Here is a 6,032-nt window from a genome sequence, read left to right as displayed (position 1 = left end):
TGTCACGTTCCTGACAAGAACAAGCACTTAAGAAACACTCAGGGACTATTTGTTCTTTTATGTTTGTAGCTTTGTTTTATTGATTGCATGATTACCGAATATCCGTTTTTTGGCTAGCCGCGCAAAGCTTTTTACATGATTATTTCCTTTACGTCAAAGACATGTATTAAGATCCTTTTTCTGTAAGCACGTTTCTCAGTTGCGAGGAGTTTTCAAACTGTAAGGAGTTCACGGAGCTATTTCTAACGGAGTCTCTAAGAGAACGTGGAGTAACTTGTTCTCAACCCCGGAGTCAAGATCAGACGTAAGTTTTCCATGTATTCTTTCCTTTCGTTTTTTACGGCGTTGAATTCGTAGTTTTTCCGTTTCTTTAGACTTAGACAATTGTATTCTTTTTAGTTTTCACCGCAAGTGTTGTAAATAGACGGCTCAGCCTGATCCTAATAAACGCATTAGTCTTGCTGCCCTTGCCGTATACTTCACTGTGGTTGACCTGGCGAACTCCAGTACACAACACCCCGTGTCTGCGGTACTGGGAAAGCGACACTCTTCTAAATTCGATATGTACCTTTAATGCTGATCGCGTATTATAGGAATGTATACTTTCATTAGCTTTAAAAATGTTATCAAAGAATGCCGGCAATTTGTCATGGTTATATGAATACATGAAAACTGCCGTCAGGTACGTATTTAATTTAAAGATATTCAGTATTTTAAATGACTTGAACAGTGATCCAGATATTTCTGTATAATTGGCGAAGGTTATAATCCTGATAAGTTTTTTCTGTGTCCTGAGGATAGGCTTTAGTCTAGTGGGATACGTGCTTGCCCAAATAATGTTGCAATATGTTAAATATGGGTAGATCATGGTGTTGTACAATGTGAGTAGTGTTTCAAGAGGTAAGAAATGTTTGCTTTGGCCGTTATGCCGATCCATCGCCCACAATGCCGCGACTTATCCAGGACCTTTGTTGCGCTCGCTGGCGCTAAATTTGAAATCTCATCACACAAATTAAAGCACACAAAACAATAAAGAAAGTTGGCAGAAAATACGAAGTAGCGCTTGTAAATTCTTCTTTTACGAGCGTTCTGTTCAGTTTACCAGTTACTATTCATATGGCTTTTGTAGAAGAGATGTTAATAAAGGAAATGTGACCTTCGATATATTTGTAGCTTTTTATAGAAGTATTATCATTTCGTGCCTCAAAAGTGACTATTTCGGCACTCCGTTTGTATGGGACTAACACTTTTGGACGAAATTTTTGAAGAAATAAGGGGTAAGCACGAAACTATTCATATGGTTACTTTTGTTTGACGTGTGAAGATTCCACAGCTGAGTTTTCTCAGGAATCCGACGGTTAGAAGTATTATCTTTTCCTGTTTTTCCGAGACCTACCCCCACAATTTTTGCCACTTTCATTGTGACATGGTTTTAAAATACGGTATTTCCAAGTGAGTTCTTCATCAATGTATAATCCTAGAAATTTTGTGTAGTTCACTTGATTAATTGTTTTTTCATTAATATTCACGTTTGCTTTATAACTCAACTTCCTCTTTTTAGTTTTGAAAACCATGAATTGTGTTTTATTGACATTAAGAGATAGCTTATTTGCATTTAACGATAATTTTAAGTTCTTGATTCATCGTTTTATAAAATGTTTCTAGATCGTTATGACTAAAGAATAAGTTCGTGTCGTCTGCAAATAATATAAAAGACTGAATTTAGTTATATCATTAAGAAACATAGATAAAAAACAAAAGAGGCCCTGAAACAGAGCCTTGTGGTACTCCACTTTTCATCGTCAAGCCGTTTGAGACGGTCAATTTATATTTAACAATTTGCTGTCGATTCGCCAAATAATTCTTGAACCATTCTAATACAACTCCTCTTATACCAAAGTGTTCAAGTTTATATAATAGGATATTGTGATTTACTGTGTCGAATGCTTTTGAGCGATCTAAAAACACACCCATATTATAGTATAAATTATTCCTCATCGTCAATGGCTTTTGATATCTTGTTACAAGCTCCACTAGCTTATCCAAAAAAAAGACAACTCTCTTATACATTAGTTTCTTTAAATTCTTTGAGAAGCATGGTAGAACTGAAATTGGTCAATAGTTAGAAAATGATTCTTTGTCGTTTGATTTAAATATTGGTGTAACAACTGCTTTTTTGAGTTCAGAAGGGACAATGCCCGTGACAAAAGACTGACTATATATGTGCGTCAAAGGTTTTACTATGTGTTTTGAAACTGCTCTCACAACTTTTGGAGATAGCTCATCATAACCACCTGATTTGTTCACTGACGTCTAATTGACTATTTCTGTCGCTAATTTCTTCACTCCCAGATTCAAATAATCCGTAAATAAATGTGTTTCTCGTGGTCTTCTGCACTGGAACCACTTCAAACCAAAGTTATGCCAAGGTTTTTGTGAGTCTGCCGATAAAATCCTAATTGCAATAATCTAGCGCAGCAATTGTTTATAATCCAGGGTCATCCAGCACAGCAGCCGGCTCTAAAGTTGGTGCTTTGTTATGTCACTGTTCAAGGCAGGGGTAATTTTGTGAAATCCGAAAATGTAAGGATCCTTAAAAATGGAAGCTACAGTACTTTTCTCTGCCAGGTGCTGAACAAGGTGTTTTTGAGTCTGTGATTCAGCTGTAATTGAATCCTTAAGTGTAAACAGATATGCACAGGACTCAAACCCATGATTTCGACGAGGGTGAAAAAAATTATGGAGGATACATTAATATTAATACTTCAAACACTTTCATAACTGGTAGTTTGTTATATGATTGGTTTGGAAGTCCAAGAAAACATCTGTGGTCCCATGGTGTAATGGTTAGCACTCTGGACTTTGAATCCAGCGATCCGAGTTCAAATCTCGGTGGGACCTAACGTAAGGTTTTTCTTTTCCTTGTTAGAACGTGCACCTATTGACTGCAAAGATTTGATGAAGCGAAGGCTTCTTTTTACTTCATTCGAACAGTGTCAGTCTAAAACAGAAAACGTTTTACGCTAGCTTGAAAGAAAAAAGTTGTGGAAGCCGTAGTAAAAGAAAAAAAAAATAAATAAAAAATATAAAGCGAAAACATTTTCGCGTATCTTTTTTTTAAAAGCCAGTGCCTTGTTGTTTTATATTGGAAACGTTGCCTATCCGCAGAAAATACTGAAAATAGAAAAGATAAACTCACCTAAAGGAAAATTGAAAGAAAATAAAAGACCTGGAGATTAAAAAAATTAAACTACAATTGTACATAAGCAGGTGTTTTAATTTGAACTTCTTTCAACGGCTAGTAATTTAATGAACTATTTGAATGAGACGCTAATCATATGTTTCTCTTCACCATTGAAAACAATGCAGCAAAATTTAATGAGTTGTGTCACTGTTGGATCTGATCGCAGGGAAATCAATATGAAGTTAGTAAAACGTTCTTTACGTTCTCGTTCGTGTATTCCTCTCCACTTTTTTGTTAAGGAATTAAGAGCCTAACTTCAATTGTCAGAATTGTAAGAGGATGAACTGGTTGAAAGGCGCCTTTAGTGTCTTGAATGTTCGGTAATAGAAATAAGATTCTTCACCCTTTGAGTCAACTATAGCTAATAATTAATGATTAATGACTAATTAATGACAAATCTCTATAGAGTGTTTCTACATAACGTCACAATGGCCATGTTGGTGTCCCAAACTAAATCTCTGGGAATTGAACTCTACTTTTATGCAAATACTTTGTTTTGTTTCAGTAAACCAATATGGCCAGTAGTCACGTGAATGAAAACGCTCTATTGAGCCAAGAACGGTGAGTGAAACGTTTGATTAATTTTGTGAAAGTGAGGGAGGAAGGGGGAGGGGGGGGGAGGGGTGACCATTTAAATGCGGAGAAGTTTCATGTGGTGCTCGGCAATTCTATTAAATTGAAATTTTTCACATTTTTGCGTCTTGAAAGTGAAAGAGTTAATAAGACTTTAGTCCTTTTGCTGTTCATTTACGTAAAATATACATTTATTTACGTCAACAGTTGAAACTATACGGAAAATATACGTTCATTAGCACTTCCATGAACTTCATTAACGCGAACGAACTTTCAACAACGCTTTTTGCATACAGCTGTTTCGACAAACGTTGTCCACAAAAGCATAAAAGATTAAAAGCGTACGCGACAATGCCGGAAGGTAGTCTGGGAACTACCCAATGAATAGGCCATTTCCGAGTTGCATTGAACCTCGTTATGAAAGCGAGGCTAAGTGCAAAGTTTTTATTATGATAATTAGTTTTCATTCACATGTAAACAAAACTAATTTTCATATGAAAAGCTTTGCACTTAGCCTCGCTTTCATAATGAGGCACACAGCAACTCGGAAATGGCCTATTTCACCAAAAGCTCAGAATCCATAATGCCTCGACCGTACACCGTAGACTTGAGATGGCGGGCAATATGGATTCTGAGCTTTTTAATAGTGAAATTTATTGGGTAATTCCCAGACTACCTTTCGGCATTGTCGCGTACGCTTTTACACTTTTTTTGGACAACCTTTGTCGAAACAGCTGTATGTATTAACATTCAATAGCATCAACGGATGAACAATTGCACCTTTGGACAATCAAAGATAACAAATACACTTTCAATCTCGCGCACTCTCTCCTCCGCAGAGGCTCCGCTGAGAAAAGGGAGTGCAGGCGTAAAATTCCGTGGAAGGCGACGGCGGGAGCCATCCCTATCAGCTTTTGCGCCTGCACTCACTTCGTTCAGCGGATACAAATAACGCCCCATCGAAACTCTGCGGAGGAGAGAGTCTCGCGCAATGGTTAATCATTAACACCAATAGAAAATCAATTGCATAGTTTGACAATCAGTGACATATTAGAGACATGCAATAATGCAATTTGCATAGAGGCGCACAATCAATTGCACCTTCATACAATGGGGTTGAGTATACCAGGTGTGTGGACTAAGGGGTTGAGTGTACCAAGCGCAGTTGCTATAGAAAGGCAAGTTTTCATGAGAAATCTGGCAATTAAATTCACGTTTTGTTTCTTCTATTTTGGAAGCCATTTTAAATCCTGATTTTTATAAAGTCCGCAAAAATCTTTTAGTGCCAGTCTCCCGCGCGACGTGAAACTGGGCAAATGATTTTTTAAAATATTTCCCGCTCTTTCCCGCTTTAAATTTAGCGCGCAACCGTTGTCTGATTGAAAAGACTGGTCACTAACACGAAAGGTTACCCAGTTTGGAAACAAACATGACCGATCCAATGAAGCCGTTCTTTTCAGAAAGCATAACAATTAAGGAGAGGCAAATCTTAAAAGCGCACTGCATTCAAATTCCCGAGAAATGGCATCAATTGAGTCTTAAAGTTTGGCTTTCACGGAAGGACACCCGCGATGAACGAGGTCCAGTGGGTTCAGCCCGGTGACAAAAAAAAAGTTCTTTGGTTTTCAGTGTACTACCCGGCAGGTTTTTTTTACAGGTCTGACAGGTCACAGGTCACAACTACAGGTTACCGTGATAATTGTCTATAAACAAGCTAAGCAGGGTCTCCTAGCCCTATACTCCATGTTACAAAGCTAATTCAGGCCTAATTTATATTGGCACGCTGACCCTTTGGTTATTTACCAGTACAACAGTGATCTGTATTTGTGACCAGTGGAATGTAACCTGTGAAAAAGACCTGTGGTGACCTACATGCCATGCTGCAGTAGCCTGTGAGCAGACCCTTGGTAGTGTGTGGCATTTGCAGACTGCAGACGGCAGACTACAGACCACACTGACCACATACTGCAGACAACAGACTGCAGACGGCAGACTACAAACCACACTGACCACATACTGCAGAAAACAGATTGCAGATGGCAGACTACAGACTGCAAACGACAGACTGCAGAATCTAAGAAATAAAAATTAATCAAACAGGGTTACCTGTTTATTCCAGTACTCTTCAACATCCAATAATTATTTTTAGTCTAACAATTTCTAAGACCCTGAGTGTTGGTCCAGCTAGGGGGTTTGAACCAGCGACCTCTCACTC

At 38.1% G+C, this 6,032-nt stretch overlaps 1 non-coding gene across 1 annotated transcript; it reads left to right on the top strand.

The window, feature by feature from the left end:
• Positions 1-2,829: 2,829 nt before the first annotated feature.
• Trnaq-uug (transfer RNA glutamine (anticodon UUG)) lies at positions 2,830-2,901 on the top strand. The gene has a single exon. It is a non-coding gene; the product is annotated as a tRNA-Gln (tRNA).
• The last annotated feature ends 3,131 nt before the right edge of the window (positions 2,902-6,032 follow it).

This window comes from Pavona decussata, unplaced genomic scaffold (genome assembly GCF_977016875.1).
Source record: "Pavona decussata unplaced genomic scaffold, jaPavDecu1.1 SCAFFOLD_134, whole genome shotgun sequence".
Lineage (NCBI taxonomy): Eukaryota > Metazoa > Cnidaria > Anthozoa > Scleractinia > Agariciidae > Pavona > Pavona decussata.
Note: the sequence above shows the minus strand (reverse complement) of the source record. Positions and strands in the feature narration are given on the sequence as shown.